General features: G+C 42.1%; 1 pseudogene; it reads right to left on the bottom strand.

Moving 5' to 3' along the window:
* Nucleotides 1–2772: 2772 nt before the first annotated feature.
* On the bottom strand, nt 2773–14471 carry LOC121436421 (annotated as a pseudogene).
* Nucleotides 14472–23138: the final 8667 nt, after the last annotated feature.

The following is a 23138-nucleotide window of genomic DNA, read 5'->3' on the forward strand; positions in this document are numbered from 1 at the left end:
TAGTGAAAAAAAAATGACATCTTGAAATTTGTGGGCAAAAGAATGGATCTAGAAAACATCACATTGAGTGAGGTAACCCAAACCCAGAAAGACAAATGTAAAATGGACTCACTCATATGTAGCTTTTAGACATAGAGCAAAGAAAAACCTGTCTACAATTCACAACCCCAGAGAACTTAGACAACAAAGAGGACCCTAAGAGAGACATACATGGATCTAATATACATGGGAAGTGGGAAAGATAAGATCTCCTGAGTAAATTGGGAGCATAGGGACCTTGGGAGAGAATAGAAGGGAAGGGGAGAGTACAGGAGGGGAGTAGAGAAAACTATATTACTCAGTAAAAACAATTTATAAAAAAGAATTGTTGGGCTTTCTCTTACCATCTTGGGACTTTAAAGTAGGTCAATTAATCTTTCAGGACCAGTTTCTTCATCCATGAGGCATGGTGATTACGAGAATATCTCTAGAAAGTTTTTGATTTTAAGAGTCATGTGATAGGATCATAGATAATTATGTAATTGATCAGCAGGCATGCTGTTATTGGTGCCACCATGATTGTGTAGAAGCATTTGAAGAGGGCTTTGTTCTCCCTACATTGCAATTTTTAAAGATATGTTAGAAGGGTCATTTCAGGTTCCCTATCCTCAGCTGCCCAAGGAACTAACTGGGGACATTGCCTTGGGCTCCTGGGAGCCACTCTAGGTTCAAGTCTCTTGCCAACCCTACAGTGGCTCCCTTAACTAAGAATTGTGGTTCCGTGCTCCCCTGTCCAACCTTCCTTTATCCCAATCCTCCTGTTTCCCCAAGGCCCCCCCTCCTTCCCTTCTAACTTTTCTCTCCCCATCTCTCCTTACCCACATCCCACCCCACCCCCAAGATTCCAATTTTCTCCCCGGTAATTTTGTCTACTTCCCTTAGCCAAGAGGATAACTATATGTTTTTCCTTGGGTTCACCTTCTTACTTAGCTTCTTTAGATTCACCTATTGTAGACTCCGTGACCCTTATTTGTGGCTAGAAACCAATTATGAGTGAGTACATCCCATGTTCTGAAATGACCCTATCCTATATTAATACTGACGAATATCTTGCATATCACCATAGAACCTTCATCTGGTGATGGATGGAGATAGAGACAGAGACCCACACTGGAGCACTGGACTGAACTCCCAAGGTCCCAATGAGGAGCAGAAGGAGGGAGAACATGAGCAAAGAAGTCGGGACCACGAGGGGTGCACCCACCCACTGAGACAGTGGAGCTGATCTATTGGGAGCTCACCAAGGCCAGCTGGACTGTGACTGAAAAAGCATGGGATAAAACTGGACTCTCTGAACACTGCGAACAATGAAGGCTGATGAGACGCAAAGGACAATGGCACGGGGTTTTGATCCTGCTTAATGTGCTGGCTTGGTGGGAGCCTAGCCAGTTTGGATGTTCGCCTTCCTAGATATGGACGGAGGGGGGAGGACCTAGGACTTACCACAGGGCAGAAAACCCTGACTGCTCTTTGGACTGGAGAGGGAGGGGGAAAGGAGTGGGGGGAGGGGTAGAAGGGTGGGAGGCTGGGAGGAGGTGGAAACTTGTTTTTTTTTTTCTCCTTTTCTCAATAAAAAAATAAAAATAATAAAAAGAAAGATATGTTAGAAGGTAAGCACGAAAACTTGTCGATTCTACCCCACTGTGCTAGTTAGCATTCAATCCAAATGTTACTGGGGTGTGGTGTGGCTAATTATATACAGGATTAGAAAGAATCCTTTGAGAAAAGGCATACACTTTTAATATAGATGCTCTGGATACAAGGCCTGTGATGTTGAGAAAACTCCGAGGACAAAGGTTGGGAGACAGGATATTTGGTAGGGAAGATTTAAGGTGTTTTTCTTAGGAGGTAGTGATGGAATTGGAAAGGGAGTCGGCATTTTGGAAAAATAGAAACATTGCAGATACATTTATAATCCTCTTTGGAAATCTAAATACACTTTATTCTTTTATAAAAATAAATCATGTCACATAAATTGTTTTGTTCCCATTTTTCCTTTGAAGATCTGAAAGCTTGGCTTAGGATGGGAGGAAAAAATAAAAACAAACCTCTGAAGATTTGGAGGAGGATTTTCTTTACTGCTTATTGTGCTTTATTTTGAGAGGAAAAAAAAAGAGTCTGCTTTAAAAACATCTCTAACCCCATGTAGATTTGGGAAAGGGGGGTGGGGGGTGGGACTTCATGCTTGAATTGGCATTGACTCATAAAAATACTTCCCTTGTCTTCCCTACAGTTCAATTAAATATATCTTATTTCACTGAGATTTGATGTAACCCATTTCAATTCATTCTGTATGCGTGGAGAATTCATACAAGCCCAAATATTCTTCTCTTAGTCATAATGGAGCACAAAAGGAGTAATTTCAGTCTTTGCTGATTTTGTGGCTCCATTGGGTAGTGCTGAGGCTCTACCCATTCCTGAGCAGCTAGCACACCGAACAGATGCAGGTGCAAAGAGTCCCAAGTGCATAGCCTACCTCTTCTCCTACTCCATTCTTTTTTTTTTTTGAAGTCTTTGATCCATAATTTTATTAAATATGTCTTTTGCTTTTGAGCTGTGATGATGTAGAAAGTCACAATGGGGGGCATGACATAGAGGAAACATCTCAGCTGATGTAGAAAAGTGACAGGAAGTGAGAAAGAAGGACTGGGATCCTGTGATCTCCTTCTTTTTCTTTTTTTTAAAACGTATACAAAGCAATTTATTAATAGAAAATAATTTGAGAAGTCCTGTTTACAGACGGTGGCCAGAACAACTACCCTTCCTTCAGAAGCTGTCAGAGGGAAGCGGGTAACATCCTCAATCTGTCTAGTCTTCATCCCTGAGCTAGCAAGAGCTCTGAGGGCTGACTGAGCTCCCAGTCCAGGAGTCGTGGTCCTGTTTCCTCCTGTGGTGCAGAGTTTGATATACAGGGCAGTGATGCCCAGATCTTTGCACCCCTGGGCCACATCCTGGGCAGCCAACATGGCTGCATATGGAGAGGACTCATCTCTGTCAGCGTTTACCTTCATTCCACCGGCAGATAGTTTCGTTGCCAGAAAGATAGGTAATGTGGACAAAGGCTTCATTGAAAGATGCAAAGATGTAGCAGACATCAAATACATTCTCTCCTTCAGCGACTTGAGGCCCAAGGCTGATGACTTGTTATTCCTTTGTTTCCTTTCCCTTACAAAGTGCCCTTTCTGAACTTTGTCCGCATTCGTGATCTCCTTTCTGAAAAACACGCAATACCTGAAAGCTTCCCACCTCACCCACATCTTCAACTTTCAACCATTTCCAATGACACCAAGCATGAGATGAAGTCTTTGATGGGCGGGCCTCAGCAGGCTGTCAGATCCAAATGATAGCAACTTCCTTGTTGTTATCTTCCATTTAATCTAAGCCATATACTCTGGAAGGATGAAGAAATAAGCTTACAGGTCAGCCATTCCACAGTCTTCGCCAAGGTCGGTGACTTGGAGGCATTGTCACACTGCTTCTCCAGGTGCCAGAAGAACTGATCCTGTACTGTTCACAGCAAGACTGGTTTTCTCCTCCACCCATCCCCACCCCTGCACTACTCCTCTTTCTCAGGCTATGGGAATCATTTCCAAATAAAGCCATTTGCCTCAGAACTTTGTCTCTAATATAGCATTTTTTTATAATTTTTTTTATTAAGAAAAGAAGAAAAAAAACATAAACAAAAAACAAGTTTCCACCTCCTCCCAGCCTCCCATTTCCCTCCCCCTCCTCCCACCCTTCTCCCCCTCCTCCCACCCTTCTACCCCTCCCCCCACTCCTCTCCCCCTCCCTCTCCAGTCCACAGAGCAGTCCAGGTTCCCTGCCCTGTGGTAAGTCCTAGGTCCTCCCCCCTCCGTCCATATCTAGGAAGGTGAACATCCAAACTGGCTAGGCTTCCACAAAGCCAGCACATTAAGTAGGATCAAAACCCCGTGCCATTGTCCTTGGCGTCTCATCAGCCCTCATTGTTCGCCATGTTCAGAGAGTCCGGTTTTATCCCATGCTTTTTCGGTCACAGTCCAGCTGGCCTTGGTGAGCTCCCAGTAGATCAGCTCCACTGTCTCAGTGGGTGGGTGCACGCCTCGTGGTCCCGACTTCTTTGCTCATGTTCTCCCTCCTTCTGCTCCTCATTGGGACCTTGGGAGCTCAGTCCAGTGCTCCAGTGTGGGTCTCTGTCTCTGTCTCCATCCATCACCAGATGAAGGTTCTATGATGATATGCAAGATATTCGTCAGTACTGCTCTCGGATAGAGTCATTTCAGGTTCCCAATCCTCAGCTACCCAAGGAACTAACTGGGAACCTCATGTTGGGCACTTGGGAGCCCCTCTAGGGTCAAATCTCTTGCTCACCCTAAAGTGGTTCCCTTAACTAAGAATTGTGGTTCCGTGCTCCCCTATCCACCTTTCCTTTATCCCAATTCTCCTGATTCCCCAAGTCCCCCCTCCTTCCCTTCTACCTTTTCTCTCCCCATCTCCCCTTACCCCCATCCCACCCCACCCCCAAGATCCTAACTTTCTCCCCGGCAATTGGGTCTACTTCCCTTAGCCAAGAGGATAACTATATGTTTTTCCTTGGGTTCACCTTCTTACTTAGCTTCTTTAGGTTCACCTATTGTAGACTCCGTGGCCCTAATTTATGGCTAGAAACCAATTATGAGCGAGTACATCCCATGTTCATCTTTTTGGGTCTGGGACACCTCACTCAGGATAGTGTTTTCTATTTCCATCCATTTGCCTGCAAAATTCGAGAAGTCATTGTTTTTTACCGCAGCGTAGTACTCTAGCGTGTATATATTCCATACTTTCTTCATCCATTCTTCCATTGAAGGGCATCTAGGTTGTTTCCAGGTTCTGGCTATTACAAATAATACTGCTATGAACATAGTTGAACGAATGCTTTTGTCATATGATAGAGCATCTCTTGGGTATATTCCCAGGAGTGGTATTGCTGGGTCCAGGGGTAAGTTGATCCCGAATTTCCTGAGAAACCGAAACACTGACTTCCACAGTGGTTGCACAAGATGGCATTCCCACCAGCAATGGATGAGGGTACCCGTTCCTCCACAGCCTCTCCAGCAAAGGTTATCCTTGGTGTTTTTGACTTTAGCCATTCTGACAGGTGTAAGATGATATCTCAAAGTTGTTTTGATTTGCATTTCCCTGATTGCTAAGGAAGTTGAGCACGACTTTAAGTGTCTTTTGGCCATTTGAACTTCCTCTGCTGAGAATTCTCTGTTCAGTTCAGTGCCCCATTTTTTAATTGGGTTAATTAGCATTTTAAAGTCTAGTTTCTTGAGTTCTTTATATATTTTGGAGATCAGACCTTTGTCTGTTGTGGGGTTGGTGAAGATCTTCTCCCAATCAGTAGGTTGCCTTTGTGTCTTATTGACTATGTCCTTTGCTTTACAGAAGCTTCTCAGTTTAAGTAGGTCCCATTTATTCAATGTTGCCCTTAATGTCTGTGCTTCTGGGGTTATACATAGGAAGCGATCTCCTGTGCCCAGCTCCTGTAGGGTACTTCCCACTTTCTCTTCTATCAGGTTCAGTGTGTTCGGGCTGATATTGACGTCTTTAATCCATTTGGACTTGAGTTTTGTGCACGGTGATAGATAAGGGTCTATTTTCATTCTTCTACAAGATGACATCCAGTTGTGCCAGCACCATTTGTTGAAGATGCTTTCTTTCTTCCATTTTATACTTTTAGCTCCTTTATCGAAAATCAGGTGTTCATAGGTTTGTGGGATAAAATCCGGGTCTTCTATACGATTCCATTGGTCAACTTCTCTGTTTTTATGCCAGTACCACACTGTTTTCATTACTGTAGCTCTGTAATAGAGTTTGAAGTCAGGGATGGTAATGCCTCCAGAAGATCCTTTATTGTATAGGATTGTTTTGGCTATCCTGGGTTTTTTGTTTTTCCATATAAAGTTGATTATTGTCCTCTCCAGATCTGTGAAGAATTTTGATGGGATCTTGATGGGGATTGCATTGAATCTATAAATAGCCTTTGGTAGAATTGCCATTTTTACTATGTTGATCCTCCCAATCCAAGAGCAAGGGAGGTCCATCCATTTTTTGGTATCCTCTTCAATTTCTTTCTTCAATGCCTTAAAGTTCTTGTCAAATAGATCTTTCACTTCCTTGGTTAGATGTACCCCAAGATATTTTATGCTGTTTTTGGCTATTGTGAATGGTGAAGCTTCTCTGATTTCCCTCTCTGCTTCCATATCCTTTGTGTATAAGAGGGCGACTGATTTTTTGGAGTTGATCTTGTATCCTGCCACATTACTAAAGCTGTTTATCAGCTGTAGGAGTTCTTTGGTGGAGTTTTTGGGGTCGCTTATGTACACTATCATATCATCTGCAAATAACGAAAGTTTAACCTCTTCCTTTCCAATTCGAATCCCCTTGATTCCATTATGTTGTCTTATTGCTATTGCTAGAACTTCAAGCACTATATTGAAGAGGTATGGGGAGAGTGGACAGCCTTGTCTTGTTCCTGAGTTAAGTGGGATGGCTTTGAGTTTCTCTCCGTTTAATTTGATGTTAGCTGTCGGCTTGCTGTATATAGCTTTTATTATATTTAGGTATGACCCTTGTATCCCTAATCTCTCCAAGACTTTTAACATAAATGGATGTTGAATTTTGTCAAATGCTTTTTCAGCATCTAATGAAATGATCATATGGTTTTTTTCTTTCAGTTTATTTATATGCTGGATTACATTGATAGATTTTCGTATGTTGAACCAGCCCTGCATCTCAGGAATGAAGCCTACTTGATCATAATGGATAATTTTTCGGATGTGTTCTTGGATTCGATTTGCCAGTATTTTGTTGAGGATTTTTGCGTCGATATTCATGAGTGAGATTGGCCTGTAGTTCTCTTTCCTGGTTGAGTCTTTGAGTGGTTTTGGTATCAGAGTAATTGTGGCTTCATAAAAGGAGTTTGGTAATGACCCTTCTGTTTCTATCTTGTGGAATACATTAAGGAGTATAGGTATTAGATCTTCTTGGAAGATCTGGTAGAATTCCGCATTGAAACCATCTGGTCCTGGGCTTTTTTTGGTAGGGAGGTTTTTGATAACCTCTTCTAATTCTTCGCGACTAACAGGTCTATTTAGATTGTTCACCAGGTCCTGATTTAATTTTGGTATATGATATTTATCTAAAAAAGTATCCATTTCCTTTACATTTTCCAATTTTGTGGCATATAGGCTTTTGTAGTAAGATCTAATGATTCTCTGAATTTCCTCTGTGTCTGTGGTTATGTCCCCCTTTTCATTTCTGATCTTATTAATTTGCAAATTCTCTCTCTGCCGTTTGATTAGCTTGGATAGTGGTTTGTCAATCTTGTTGATTTTCTCCAGGAACCAGCTTTTTGTTTCATTGATTTTTTGTATTGTTTTCTGTGTTTCTATTTTGTTGATTTCAGCCCTCATTTTGATTATTTCCAGTCTTCTACTCCTCCTAGGTGAGTCTGCTTCTTTTTTTTCTAGAGCTTTCAGGTGGGCTGTTAAGTCTCCAATGTGAGCTTTCCCTGTTTTCTTTAAGTGGGCACTTAGTGCTATGAACTTTCCTCTTAGGACTGCTTTCATAGTGTCCCATAAGTTTGAGTATGTTGTTTCTTTATTTTCATTGAATTCTAGGAAGACTTTAATTTCTTTCTTTATTTCTTCCTTAATCCAGCTATGGTTCAATAGTTGACTGTTCAGTTTCCATGACTTTGTATGCTTTCTGGGGGTAGCATTATTGTTGAATTCTAACTTTAATCCATGGTGATCTGATAAGACACAGGTGGTTACTAATATTTTTTTGTAACTGTGGATGTTTGCTTTGTTACCGACTATGTGGTCGATTTTCGAGAAGGTTCCATGAGCTGCAGAGAAGAAGGTATATTCTTTCCTATTTGGATGGAATGTTCTATAGATGTCTGTTAAGTCCATTTGATTCATTACCTCCACTAATTCTCTTATTTCTCTGTTAGGTTCCTGTCTGATTGACCTGTCCATTGGTGAGAGAGGAGTGTTGAAGTCTCCTACTATTAGTGTGTGCGGTTTGATGGCTGCCTTGAATTTTAGCAATGTTTCTTTTATGTACGTGGGTGCTTTTATATTAGGGGCATAGATGTTCAGGATTGAGACTTCATCCTGATGAACTGTTCCTGTTATGAGTATAAAATACCCCTCTCCATCTCTTCTGATTGATTTAAGTTTAAAGTCAACTTTGTTAGAGATTAGTATGGCCACACCTGCCTGTTTCTTAGGTCCATTTGCTTGATAGGCCTTTTCCCAGCCCTTTACTCTGAGTAGGTGCCTGTCTTTGTGGTTGAGGTGTGTTTCTTGTAAACAGCAGAATGTTGGATCCTGTTTTCTTATCCAATCTCATAGCCTGTGCCTTTTTATAGGTGAGTTGAGTCCATTGACATTAAGTGATATTAATGACCAGTGGTTGTTAACTCCGGTCATTTTTTTTTTAGTCGTAGAGTTTGTGTGTTTCCCTTCTTTGTTTTGTGTTGGTGAAGGGTCTCTAGATGTCTGAGTTATTGTGGTCATTGTTGGACTCCTTGGTTAGTGATTTTCCTTCAATTACTTTCTGTAAGGCTGGATTTGTGGCTGCGTATTGTTTAAATTTGTTTTTATCCTGGAAAATTTTATTTTCTCCATTTATAGTGAATGAAAGCTTGGCTGGGTATAGTAATCTGGGCTTGCACCCATGGTCTCTCAGTTTCTGCAGTACATCTATCCAGGACCTTCTGGCTTTCATGGTTTCCATGGAGAAGTCAGGTGTAAGTCTGATAGGTTTACCTTTATAAGTAATTTGGCCTTTTTCCTTTGCAGCTCTTAATATTCTTTCCTTATTCTGTATGCTTTGTGTTTTGATAATTATATGGCGAGGGGATGTTTTTTTTTGATCCAGCCTATTCGGTGTTCTGTATCCTTCTTGCACCTTCATAGGAAAATCTTTCCTTAGGTTGGGAAAGTTTTCTTCTATAATTTTATTAAATAGATTTTCTGGACCATTGAGCTGCCCTTCTTCTCCTTCTTCTACTCCTATTATTCTTAGGTTTGGTCTTTTTATTGTGTCCCATATTTCCTGAATGTTTTGTGATGAGAGTTTGTTGGATTTGCTGTTTTCTTTGATCAGTGTGTTTATTTTCTCTATGGTATCTTCAGAATCCGAGAGTCTTTCTTCTATCTCTTGTATTCTGCTGGTTATGCTTGTTTCTGTAGTCTCTATTCGTTTACCTAGATTTTCCATGTCCAGACGGCCCTCTGTTTGTGTTTTCTTCTTTGCCTCCATTTCAGTTTTCAGGTCTTGAACTGTTTCCATTATCTGTTTGATTGTTTTTCCTTGGTTTTCTAGGGTATCATTCACTGATTTATTCAATTCTTCAAACTTTCTGTTATATTTCTCATCCATTTCTATAAGGGCGTTTTTTACATGCTGTTTAAGGGTGTCAATCACTTTCATGAGGTCAATCTTTTCTCCTTCCTCTTGATTAAGGGGTTCTTGTCCTCCCGTTGTGAGGTCGCTTGTTTCTGGTAGCTTCATGTTGCTTTTCAGCTTGTTGGGCGAATTCTTGCCTTGACGTCGGCCCATCTCTTCTTCCAAATGTTCCCTATGGATCTTCTTTTACCGGATTAGGTCTCCTTGCCTACCAAATGCTGTCTCTCCCCAATGTTGGCTCTCCCAATGCTGGGTCCCAATGCTGGGTCTCCTGGCGCAGAAAGATCAGGCCTCCGTGCTGGTTGGGCAGCTCGCAGACAAAGCGCCTACCCCGCTTGGTGCAGGCAGGCCACAGAAACAAAGGAACTGCTGCCCGCCCGGGAGCCCCGGGTACTCCGACTCAGCGCCCAGATAGGCTGGGCTGGGCGATGCCACGCGCCAAAAGAGGGCAGTGGGGGCGAAGTGGGGAGGGCTCTGGACGGAAGCTGGGTGGGCCAGGAAGAAAGAGGCAGCACCCGGGGAGTAGAGGCCCTGCAGAGAGCCCAAGCAGGACAGGGGGCCAAGAAACCCCCGAGCTCCCCGTCCCAGGCTGGCGCCGTGGGCCAGAAACTCACCCCAATTCTGGGTCTCCTGGCGCGGAAAGATCAGGCCTCCGTGCTGGTTGGGCAGCTCGCAGACAAAGCGCCTACCCCGCTTGGTGCAGGCAGGCCACAGAAACAAAGGAACTGCTGCCCCCCCGGGAGCCCCGAGTACTCGGACCCAGCGCCCAGATAGGTTGGGCTGGGCGATGCCACGCGCCAAAAGAGGGCAGTGGGGGCGAAGTGGGGAGGGCTCTGGACGGAAGCTGGGTGGGCCAGGAAGAAAGAGGCAGCACCCGGGGAGTAGAGGCCCTGCAGAGAGCCCAAGCAGGACAGGGGGCCAAGAAACCCCCGAGCTCCCCGTCCCAGGCTGGCGCCGTGGGCCAGAAACTCACCCCAATGCTGGGTCTCCTGGCGCGGAAAGATCAGGCCTCCGTGCTGGTTGGGCAGCTCGCAGACAAAGCGCCTACCCCGCTTGGTGCAGGCAGGCCACAGAAACAAAGGAACTGCTGCCCCCCCCCCCCCCCCGGGAGTCCCGGGTACTCGGACCCAGCGCCCAGATAGGCTGCGCTGGGCGATGCCACGCGCCAAAAAAGCTACTCCATTCTTTTAATTTTCTCTCTGATACTATTTTCAAAGTGATTGCATGAAAAGTAAAAAAAATCGAGTGATACGAAAAAAATGTTAAAATCTCCAGGTAAGTGACAGAAACAGGTCAAAAGTCTACCTATTCAACATTCATACATTTTGTATACATACATACAAGGTAAGGCAGGAATCATGATGATCATCTCAGATTTGACTCCAGTCCTTATACTGAACAATGAATATACAGATGCTTTCACTTTATAAAATTATATGCTAAACTGTCAGTTGAATGCACAGGAAACAAAACCAACTTGTTCTTCCATTTTTAATTTATTGCCTGCCTCTACACAAAGTATGTAAGAATTGTTGGGAGTTTGGGTATTTTGAAAAGTATTTTGGAGAGAATTATTGGAACCAAATATTTCCTTCTTATGCAAAGCAATTTGTACCAGTCAGTTTTTACAGTAATGCTATGTAACAAATAAATCCATGATCTCATTAGGTAATGACAATGGACATTTATTTTCATAGATTTTCACATTGACTACAATTCAAAAGATATAAATTGGAATTTTCTGTGATCTTCAGGCTTTGATTTGATCAGAATTGTTTCTAGTTATAGATTGAGTTCAAGTCTTTTCTATGAAATTTGTCATTCTGAAACCAGTGACAACCAAAAATATAGTTTTATAGTGATGATATGGCACAAAAATTAGGCTCAACATTGTATGTCTCTTAAGATCTTGATCCATGAGTACATTGTTGCTTCTCAGCATTGATTGGCTGAAACAGGTCATATGACTAAGTCCACCAGCTCTTGAAGTGAGGAAATAAGTAAGCTCTACCTTTTGAAAGAATTTATTTGTCAAATAACAGTTTCACAAAAAACATTACCACAAAACTTCACATTTATCTTTGGTATTTGGATAATATAAGGATAAATACCTGACATAGAACTCATAGAGTTTATAGAGGAATATATTAGGTAAAAAACATGGTTACAAAATTTGGTTCTACAATCTGTGTCTCAGGTAGAGTAGGGAGGGGAGGTAGAGTAGGTCTGGGGGAGGGGAACAAGCCATGAAACATTTTGCCAACATTTCCAGAGAAGAAAACTTACTAAAAAGAAGAGGGTAAATGTAAAGAAAGTCACAGAAAGAAGGAATATTAAAATATTATATAGCCAGCTGCTGGGAACACTAAAGCACCAACAATCAAATCTTTCTCCCCAATGTACCCACCCAGGTAGAATTAAGAACCAAAAGCACCATGGTGTAGAACGACATCGAAAAAGGGCTAGATTTTCGGATCATTTCTAGTGAAGAAAGCATGCAAGGATAGTGTGAGCCTGAGGTCACTCTAGTTAATGTGGGAGGTAAGAGGAACAGGAAAAGGGAAGAACATGAACAAACTGGAAGCCACAGCTTTTCGAGAGGGAATGTGTTAGATCCCCAGACCTTTGTCTGTCTGCCACCACTTCTGACACCTCCTGATTTAATGCTGTGATGACTTGCAGGGAAACTGGTGCCTTTCTCATTCACCTGACGTAGGAGGAAGACAGGAATAACAGCAAAGCAGTAAAGAGAGGACTCAAGCAGTTGAAAGCCTGGTTACTGCTCCACACTGACAAAGAAACAAGGGAAGACCAGCAGTCACATGCAGGGACTGCCACACAGTTTGACACCAAACCTGGAGACTCAGGCAATGGCTTCTGTTTCATTGGTCTTTTCTACCCAAACACATTTCTTTTATGGTCTCTCTAATCCGGAACCTCACAGAGATGAGCCTTTGGGCAGTAAATTCGTGATTATCTAAACTGGTGCATTCCAAAGCCAACATATATTCTAATTTGTTTGGAATTTCACTGAAAAGCAAAGAACAGGAAACAGATCAGAGTGAAAAAAAAAACCCTCTGTTATCAGGCAGAGGGGCTTCAGATGTTCGAGAGATTGAATGAGGTTACACTACATTTTGTTATCTGCAATGAAAATATATAGAGAAATGATTTTATGCTGATGCTGACGAGAGGGGTCATGAGAGTACGGAGGAACAGAAATGGGTGTAAAATAGATGTTTTTGGTCCTATTTTTATTTTGTTCATATTACATGCTTGCATGTATATAATTCTATACCCCTCTCTGTGTTTAGGTTTATTGAAGGATATTGGGTTGCCAGGGGGTTTACAAACTTCAAAGAATTTTCACCGCACCCACTGTTCTCAATAATCCTGATTACATTTCTTTTGCCTGTGGTGCAACATGCTCCATATTTTCATATTGCTCTTTGCTTAAAACAACTTCTTCCCTTTCAAGAAATGAAATTCAGCTCATTCTCTCTCTCTAGTGCTGTTGGGGTTTGGGAGTTGTGAGGGGAAGGAACTTGTGGGTTTCTCTCCTTCTCTCTTCAGACCTTTTCTTCTCCTTGTTCCTATGAATGTCAGATGTTCCAGCATGTTGGGAGGGGAAGGAAGGAAGGTGGGCAGGCACAAGAATCTCTTATTAAAGTAGCCATTACTGTAGTGTTTTCTATTGGCTGTCATTGCTTCTATGGGTTCCACTAATGGGACCTTAATTATCTCTCTGATAAGACTGTCATCTTTGTGGCTTCCTTACTGTAATGCTGTCTTAGTTCCCTTTTCTGTTGTTAAAATAACACTCCCTTAAAAGCAATTAAACGGGAAACTGACTTATTCTGGCTCAAAGTTCAATGGCACAACCCATTATTGTGGAAGTCAGAGCATCAGGAGCTTGAAGAGGCTAGTCCCACTACATCCACAATCAGGAGGCAGAGAGAGATGCTTACTTGAGAGGTTGGTCTCACTGCATCTGCAATCAGAAGGCAGAGAGTGATACTTGCTGATGCTTAGATTCTTTTCTCCACTTACAGAGTTCAAGAGCCCATTCATGGAATAGTGTCCAGAGGCCTATATCTTAGCTGACTGTAGCATCTGTCTAGGTGTCAGTGACCGTTACTCATCAGAGGAGCATTGACACTTTTCTTGTTGAAGGAGGCCTTTTGTTTGTTTCCCAGTTGCCCCGTATCTCAGATTCAGAATAATCAAACAGAAACTATATTATTTAAAGCACTGCTTGACCTATTAGCTCTAGCTTCTTATTGGCTAACACTTATATCTTAATTTAACCCACCTCCAGTAATCTGTGTATCATCCTGGCTGTGGCTTACCAGATAAAGTTCCCAGCGTCTGTCTCCTGCCGGGGCTCCATGGCTTCTCCCTGACTCTGCCTCCTTTCTTCCATCATTCAGTTTAGTTTTCTCCACCTACCTAAGTTCTGCCCTGTCAACAGGCCAAGGCAGATTCTTTATTAACCAACGGTATTCACAGCATACAGAGGGGAATCCAACATCATTTTCTAAGGTTTTTCTTAAGATGTCTTCTAAGTGTAGGTGCTCTTCCTCCAGTTGGTAATTCCAAGCTTCTCTTAGATGCTCCTCAGTGGCTCATTTGCAGCCTCCTTTTATTCAGGTCACCACCTTCTTTGGCCACCTAATTTCTTGATCGGTGTCAAGACTGTTCTGTCCAGTGTCCCCCGGACTTCCAGAAGGTTGCCACATCTCTTCCAAGACAATTAGGAGAAGGAGCTACTCCAGGAGCACCCCTTTTCTGTCATACTACAACATTATGACTTCTCTTTCCTACTTACGCAGGAACAAAGCAGATCAACAAGGGTATTGTCAAACCAGTCGCACAGCCATGACACAAGGAGCCAACATCCCCTTCTTGAAAGTTTTCTCAATTATTTTTGGACACATTACATAGGTATATGGGAAATTCATATCTCCTATGTCACAGACACCCATTTTGACTCTTGAATATGCCTTAGATCAGCATTGTTAGCCAGCAACCCCAGACAGCTATTTTCTCCTCTCTTTGATCTGTTTTCACAAAGAAAAATAACATGGCGAGGTAGAACTCAATAATGGCTAAGGGCAGCAGTAAAATCCACTTACCTTTGTACTTACATATTTATTCTTAAAATTCCATATTTGATTGAGGTATGATTGACATGTACAAATGAATACATATTTAATGAATATAACTTGATGAATTTTAAAATAATTATATATCCATGAGACCACTACCAATTTTTCTATCTGCCCTAACTTGATTTCTAGTACTGTGATAAAATACTATGAACAAAACCAGCTTCGCGGAGGAAAGGGTTTATGTAGACTTACGGGTTAACACTCCTTCACGGAGTGAAGACAAGGCAGGAACTCAATAAAGATCTTGATGCATAAACCAGGGAGGAGTAATGCTTGCTGCTTTACCAACAAGCTCATATGCAGGTAGCTTTCTTGTAATGCCAGGACTTGCACAGGGAATGGTGCCACCTACTGTGAACTAGGCCCTCCTACATCAATCAAACTAAGAAAGCCCCCACAAACATGCATATAGGCCAATATGATCCAAGAAATCACTCAGCTGAGACAACTTCTCAGATGACTTCAAGCTGTGCCAAACTGAGAGTTAAATCTAACCAGGACAGGCTCATAGACATTCCCATCACTTCCTAACATTTCATTTACTGTCAAAATTGTCATATTATTATTAATTATTATTGCATTGAAATTCTTTATACAAGAGCTATTCTTTCAGTAAATTTTAAGTTATTAATACTTCAGTGCTGGCTGTAGACACTAAGCCATATGTTGGACCTTTAAATCTTATTTTGCTTTTATAACTGAATCCTCATGTGACCAGCATCTCTTCCTTTCCTCTTTCCCAGAACCCTGACAATGGCCAATCAACCCTTTCTTTCATTCGTTTGGCTAGTTTAGATTCCACATAAAAGTGAGATTTTACAGAATTTGGCTTTGTGTGCCTGGTTCAGTAATAAGCTTACATGATATCCTACATTTTGCTCATGTAGTCTCAGGCTGAAGAACACCCAATTCTAAATGATTGTTTTACCCATTTATTCATTGGCGAATGTTGATAATCTTTCTATATCCTGTCCAATGAAAAATACTGCAATGTACAAGGGAGTAAAGAAACCTTCCTAATAAACTGATTTTTATCACCTTTAAACTACTCAGGAGGAGGGTTAATGGATCATATACCTGTTAGCAAGATCTGAGGAAGGTATTGGTTGCATCATTCTTAATATCTCCTTATTCAAAGCTTTGTTAATTCTGGAATATTAATCCACACTTTTTATATAATTATAATAAACCATACATATGCATATACACAGAACACCCCAAATACTCTTCCCCACATTCCATATCTCATGAGATGGGAAAATAGAAGAGGAAAAAAGAAATTTCCTTACTGAAATGTTCTCAGTGGCTGCCACTAGGTAATAAGATTAGAACATTTTTTTTTCCTGCTACATTACCTTCCTTTTCTCCAAAGCAAGCACACCCCTCTTAAAAATAAAAAGATGAAGTTCAATAAACATGATTTTCAAAATACTTCTGATCCGTGGCACATTCCACAGATGGGCCAGATGTGGAGGGCAGGGTCTTGGGTTTTCTGACCTCCCGGGGCTCTCCGCAGGCTCATGGTTTTATGAAGCCTCAGCTGCTCTGCATTCCTGCAGCACCTGCCACAACAAAGGGAGGCCTTCTGCTGAGCATACTAATGCGGCTGTTCATGCCTTCAGAGAACAAAGAAACACAGATGAGCAGGTCGTTAGCCTCCCTTGGACACTGTCCATCTTATTCTTGCCTGAGCCCTCTGGAGGAGTCATGAATCCACCTGCAAGGGAGGATGTCTCTCATTGAGTCCCCCGCTCTTTCCTTTGTCCTCTCTGGTGGTCTCATCCTTCCTTGTTCTGGTCCCTGCATCCCATTTGGCTTATATCATGTCTTCTCTCTTGTTCTGAGACCTAGCTAGCATCTGTTTGTCTGACTTTGCCTCTGATATCTCTCTTGAGTCTAAATGTAGCCCCACGCATCAAGGCTATGCTTAAACGACAGGTTGACTCCTCAGGGGGCCAAGGACAAAAATGAATGGGCTGCTTTTCAGTCCTTAGAGCTCCTTACTGTCTGCTTTCTCACATCCCCAACTGATGCTTTGTTTCATCTTCAAAGTTATCAGCATCTTTCTTGGCTCCCTACAGACAAGGCACATTTATGTCTTCATATTAAAGTTTTTTTTTCCCCCCAAAGTCTACCCAACTTCTGCCATCTTTCCTATATACTGAACATTAAAGGAAAGATATTAGGTTCCTCATACCCTCCCCACCCCTCTGGTCAAGAAAAGGATTGACTAGTCTGATGATCTCTGCTGAATCTGAGATATGTTTATTAATGGGTAATCACTGTGTCTTAACGGTAAGTTCTAATCTGTGTGCTCTTTGTGCTTCTGCATAGTGGTTTCCCGTTTGTTTCTTTCTCCAGTATTATTACCACTCTTCTATGAGGACCATGTCCTTCCTCAAGAGAAATCAATGTACAGTGCGCTTACTTCTCCTTTTGATAGTGAAGTGAGGCAGGCTGGTTATTCTCACCTGTATAATTGCCTGGTTAAATGCAGAAAGAGCCTTGCTGTTGCTCAGTTTGTACATATAAGTGCATATGCATCTGCATATATGTTTGCTTTTTTTTTTTTGCTTGGTTGATTCTATGCAGCTCAAGCTATCTTTGAACACTTTATATAATCAAGGCTGGCCTTGACCTTCTGATGTTGTTGCCTATCCGCTTCCTCAGTGCTGGAATTACAGTGTGGATTTTGTAAATCCTTATTTCTTTTCTAGTACATTTTAATTTGTTATTTGCAGGATTTCAAACCTAAGTGATTCACTTTAATCCAGCTTTCACTCGGGCCTCACATAACACTTCTAGTCTGAAAACCTATAGACTAAGTGGTAAGTTTCCAGTTGGCCACTGTTCCTTCAGTGCAAGAATAATGCAGAGGTGAGAGAGAGCCTGTGCAGTATCTAGTAGAGAGATTAGACAGACCATTGTCCACAGGAACCCTCTGTCTTTCCCCGCTTGACTTTGGACTGAGCTGCCCTCATTCTGCTCACATTCTCCCCTTAAAGCCATGCCAAAGCGCCACCATAGGGACTTGGTTCTTTTGCAGTAATATCTATGAGACTCTCACACTTTCTTTGGCTCTGGATCCAGATTCTTTACCAACTACAAAGAGGAATTACATGAAAACTTATTGGTACCTGTGTAAGCAAATGGATCACATCATGTTCTCTGTTGAATCCAACACACCTAATAAGAACGAAATGTGTGTGCTCTCCTTTGAATGTTCAATGAGAAATCTTGAGATGGTTTGGTGAAAGCTGATAAAGGATATACAGAAACCAGGCCAGTCCACAAATCACAATCCCAGAGAACCTAGACAACACTGAGGACCCTAAGAGAGACATACATGGATCTAATCTACATGGGAAGTAGAAAAATACAAGATCTCCTGAGTAAATTGGGAGCATGGGACCTTGGGAGAGTGTTGAATGGGAGGAGAGTGTCAGGGAGAGGAGCAGAGAAAAATGTAGAGCTCAATAAAAATCAATAATTATAAAATAAAGAAACCGGTTCATTGTATTCTTACTTCCAGTCACCAAAGGAAAAGAAACCAATGTCTTCTGGAAACTGGAAACTTGGATCCTTCTAGAATCCTGTTGAAAGTATAACAAGAGATTGGAATACTTTTTTTCTTTAACAAAGCGATGCTTCCTACCAACATGGGGTATCAGGTTAGAGATGCAGAAATCCAGGTTCAAAGAAGAAGGAAAATAGTACATTGGTTAGGAATTTGAGAGTCTGGATCCACATGAATTGGGTATGAAAATGGGCTTGTTTACTATGACTGAAAACACGGACAAGTGTCTCAGCATTTCTTATTATTGCTGCTGTTGCTATTATCATAATTTCAGTGATAAAATGAGAGATACTTATGAATTATCTATAGAGTTGTTGTGAACTATTGACCTTTTAACTAGATATCATATTCAAAGTTGTTCAGCATAGGCTTGGACATACTGTAAACATCAAACACACGGTGGCTAAAATTCTCCCTCTTTATCTTTATTTTATTGTAAGAACATTCTATTTTCACTGTGATGGTTTAAAATGGAACAGAAAGAATAAGTGAGTGCAAAAGCAAGGGCTCAGAGATGGATACTGTAGGGAGGCGCAGTCAGCATAACGGTTCAAGGTCAAAGATGAGAGAATATTTAGGACACTGAAGTATTCTCAGTTCTCTCTCTTTGAGATTACCAGGAAGCCCTGTATGGATTTTGGGTCGAAGATATACTTGGAAGCTAGAAGAGGCAGTAGATATTCATTGAGAGGTGGCATTAAGTCAAGCTCTTCACCAACATGCTCAGTTCTTAAGGTATATTGGAAGGGTGGCTTCAGTTATTACATTTAGCTATGTGACATTTAGGTATGTGACTTTGGTGATTCGCTGATAAAAGACGGAACCTTTTATCCTCATCTTGAATCTGGGCTGGCTTTGTGACTGGTTTCCCAGTCTATGTCCAGACATTCCGAGAGCTGTGTGTTTCTCTTTCCCCACTCTTATGCCATGCTTAGAAGGACACGCACAGTTGTTACTATGCTGAGTATGAGAGACACATAAGCTAGAGCTGAGTCACTTCACCTGACGTCTGGGACACGGAGCTATCTTCAGCCTGTATGAGTCAGGCAAGCGAAGGGGTGACAGAGTCAGCCACAGTGACAGCCTAAACACAAGAAGAACAGATGCTTATGGTACACGAGGTTTGCTGTGGTTTTTCTTATGTCCCATTACTGTGTAGAAAGATAAATGAAAAATGGCCTTGGTAATAGAATTTTATGATTTTCTCCACCTTACATTCACTCACTCAGCAAGCATGCTCTGGCTGCATACCACGAACTGTCCTGCACTAAGCATTGTGGGGCAGTCCAAGAGGAGATGGCATTATTTGCAGCATAAAAATATGCATAGAGACAAGACTGTGCTATGAGGTGAGAGACATTTTCTATGTGATTTAGCAAAGCATTGCTATGGCCCAGAACAGAAAGCGATAACTTAGTAGTTGTCTTAGGCTGACACAATGGCACAATACTTATGCATTGTTACATCTGAGCGTGTGTGCACATTCATGTGCATATGTATGTTGTTTGTGTCTTTGTTCCAGGAAACTAACTTATAATCTGACAGGAGTAGGTGGCCGCATTGCTCCTGCTCTGTTCTGGGCTGGTAGGAGTGACTTGTCCTATCCTTTTATATACCCGTTCTTTTTTCTTCTTCCTACAATGTCGCAGGAGAAACCGCAGTGTGTTATAAATGTGGCTCCATAATAGAATATACATGCATAAATCAAAACAGCTTCTAATGGTTGTCTGCAGTAATAAATGCTACAGGGGCCGCCCAACTGGCAATGTAAGCGCCTGCAGAAAACACAGCATCGTGAATAAACTCAACCTTGAATTATTTATATATTTTAGGCCCTATTTTCTCCCCTCTATTCTGAAAGCCTGAGAATGATTGTCACTGAGAACTGGGGATGTCTGGGTTTGGCTCTGAAATAAAAATTGTAGATAATTGTGGGCTCGGTTCTGGATGAGGGTGACTGTTTTCCACGGGGAATCAGCAGAGCGGCAGTGTGGTACAGTGAACGAATATTGCAGAGAGAACTCAGGAAAGGACTACCCTTATGCCAGTATGGGTATCTCCAGGGCCGTTGTGAGCACGAGCTGATATAGTGAGACCCCCAGAGACTGTCTACTCTCTTTTGTATCATGGAGCTGTGTTCAGTTCACTTTTATATAGTAGGTTTTCACCTAAGATTTTGTTATACATTCAAAAAACAAAAACAAAGCTGGGTGGTGGTGGCGCATGCCTTTAATCCCAGCACTCGGGAGGCAGAGACAGGCGGATCTCTGTGAGTTCGAGGCCGCCTGGTCTACAAGAGCTAGTGCCAGGACAGGAACCACAAAGGCTACGGAGAAACCCTGTCTCGGAAAAAAAAAAAAAAAAACACAACAACAACGAAAACAAGAAGCCCTCACCAAAAATTGTAGATCTCTAGCAAGGCTGGTCTTTGAGGCTTTTCAAGTGAGCCTCTTGTCCCGCCTCCTACTCAAGTCTTTCAGGGCCTTAAGAAAACGTAAATGCTAGATCTCTTATCTGGATCCACTGTGGGGGCTTCTGTAGATGGGTCTGAACACCAAGATTCTCATTATCTAAGGTCCCTCATCCATTGTCTGCTCTTAATAACAGACTGTTTAGTTTGGAAGAAAGGGGTTCTGTTTTTGAATTATGGTTTGTATTCAAGGATAAGAATCTGTACTTGGGGATTGCTTCTTCTTTTAATTAATTAATTAACCAATCAATCAATTTTTACAGATCAATCCCAGCTCCCCCTCCCTCCTCTCCTCCCACCCACTCCTCAGAGAGTTGAAGGCCTCCCCTGGAAAGTCAACTAGGACTGTCCCATTTGCTTGTTAAGTCAGGACCAAGGTTCCCCACTTACTCCCTGCCTAAATTGAGCAAGAGAATGGGCTCTACAAAGTCAGTTCATGCATTAGAGTTAGATTCTCAATAGTAGCATCCTTGAATAGCCTAGGATGTCACATGTTGAGACACTGAGTGTGTCCTGGTCTCTCCTCCTTTTCTTATAGAGCCAACAGGAGTCGATTACTCAATCATGACACACCACTCTGATGATCTGATATAATTCTAGTTATTCCCCAAAGGCCCCACCACTCAATACCACCTTCTTACTGCCTCCCCTGGGTTTGAATTTGAACATGATGCTCAGCAGAAGACTACTGACAAAGCTAAGAATGAGACAGACTGTCTTTGTGTGATTGGCTGTTCAGTAGAAAGGTCCAGAAAATAAATGGAATCTGAAGAATGTGAGTTGGTATGAAAGAGTGAGATGCTGTGATAATGTACCAGTAGTGATAATAACAAAATGGATGTCATTTATTGCTGGAATAACATCATCTCAGTTCCCTTCTAGGCTGAGGTGTTGTATTGAAGAACTCAAAACCTCTCGTCAAATTCTCCCCATAGTTCGGTTCTCTAGAGTGGAGAAATGACTTTCCCAAGGTCGTCCAGCACGCAGCAGTAGCAGAACAGGGGAGGGAGGTCTCTTATTCACTGAATCACAATGATATCTTCATGTTTCATTACTCTCTAGGTACTCTGCAGAGCTGCAGGGACGGAGAAAAATCAGAGTACATGCTGAGGAAAGAAGCTTTCCCAGAGCATGCACCAGCATAACATGCATAATTGTGTTTGCACTCATGCATGTGCATGCACACACACACACACACACACACACACATGTTCACAACCTGCTAAAGGTAACAATGACTGCACAATCAGGTATAAAGCAGCTGATGGTACAGGCTATGCCATCCTGACATGAGAATCCAGTTTCGGACTCTCCCTTAGGTACTCTTTCGTTTTTGAGTGTATCCTTCAGAACACAATAGTTTGATTGGCGAAAATGGTTTCTGCTGCTGATTCTTCATCTCTTCAGTCCATGACTCTCTCTTCTTTTAACCATCAACAATACTACCTTAGACATTTTAAGACTAATTCTGAGGATCCAGCCAGCTGAATTGTCAGTTTTTATTGTATACACTGCCTTAATGATGTTATAGTGGCAAGGGATTTTTAGATGAAATATTCCCTGAACTTCACTGCTTGAATGTTTGGTGAAAGACTTTGTCTGAAGTGGATCTTTGAGGAATGCAAGCTACTGTCTTGGGCCTCGTTCCTTCACTGAAGTGGAGGCTTTAGCTCCCACTTGGGACAGGCGGAGCTTCTAAATCACTGGGCAGATACTTTAGGTGGTTGAATTAGTATGGAGAAAGCTAATCAGAGGGAATGTGGAGGCTCAGGATGTAGGGCTTTCTAGGAGCTTTGCTGGAGAGAAAACTTACCAGTGGATCTCCAGTACCACCAAGTAGTAGTTTATCAGAAACCCATGGTCAATGCAAGATTAAAAGAGAGGCCAAGGAGTTAGAGTGATTGGGAATAAGTGTCCCAGAGCTAGGTAGATTTAACTAGTGCTCTAAGCTCAGCTTACTAGTCCCATGGAACTAAGAGAACTTTTAAACATGGTTTTGAGGAGTATACTGCCTTGGCTGAAACCCACTTATTGTATGAATGGGATAACATTAATGATGAAACTGTCAGGTGAGTTCAATGGATAAACAAGATGTAAAAGATGTTTTGGCCTATTCTCTTACACAGTTTGATAGGGAGAAGACACTGCAGACACTCTTTGAGTTTTCAGGTGTTGTATTTGTGGAAACCATTTGCTTTTCTGTTCCTTCCAGGTTCAGATGTTGTAGGAGCATCTACGGAACTGCAGACCTGCCAGTGAGTACCACACTCAAAACCCAAAAGGTGGCTGTTGGTGGGACAAGGTACTCAGAAAGCCGAACCCTAAGGACAACCACTGTTTCAGGGGGAGAGGTGGTGTGGACTTTCTTTGCAACTCCCATATGATCATTTTCCTACTCTGGGAGTCAGATGAAATGAAAAGATCATCATGGTCA

This window comes from Microtus oregoni, unplaced genomic scaffold (assembly GCF_018167655.1).
Source record: "Microtus oregoni isolate MIOR12 unplaced genomic scaffold, Mior012 000049F_ref0000343, whole genome shotgun sequence".
Taxonomy (NCBI): domain Eukaryota; kingdom Metazoa; phylum Chordata; class Mammalia; order Rodentia; family Cricetidae; genus Microtus; species Microtus oregoni.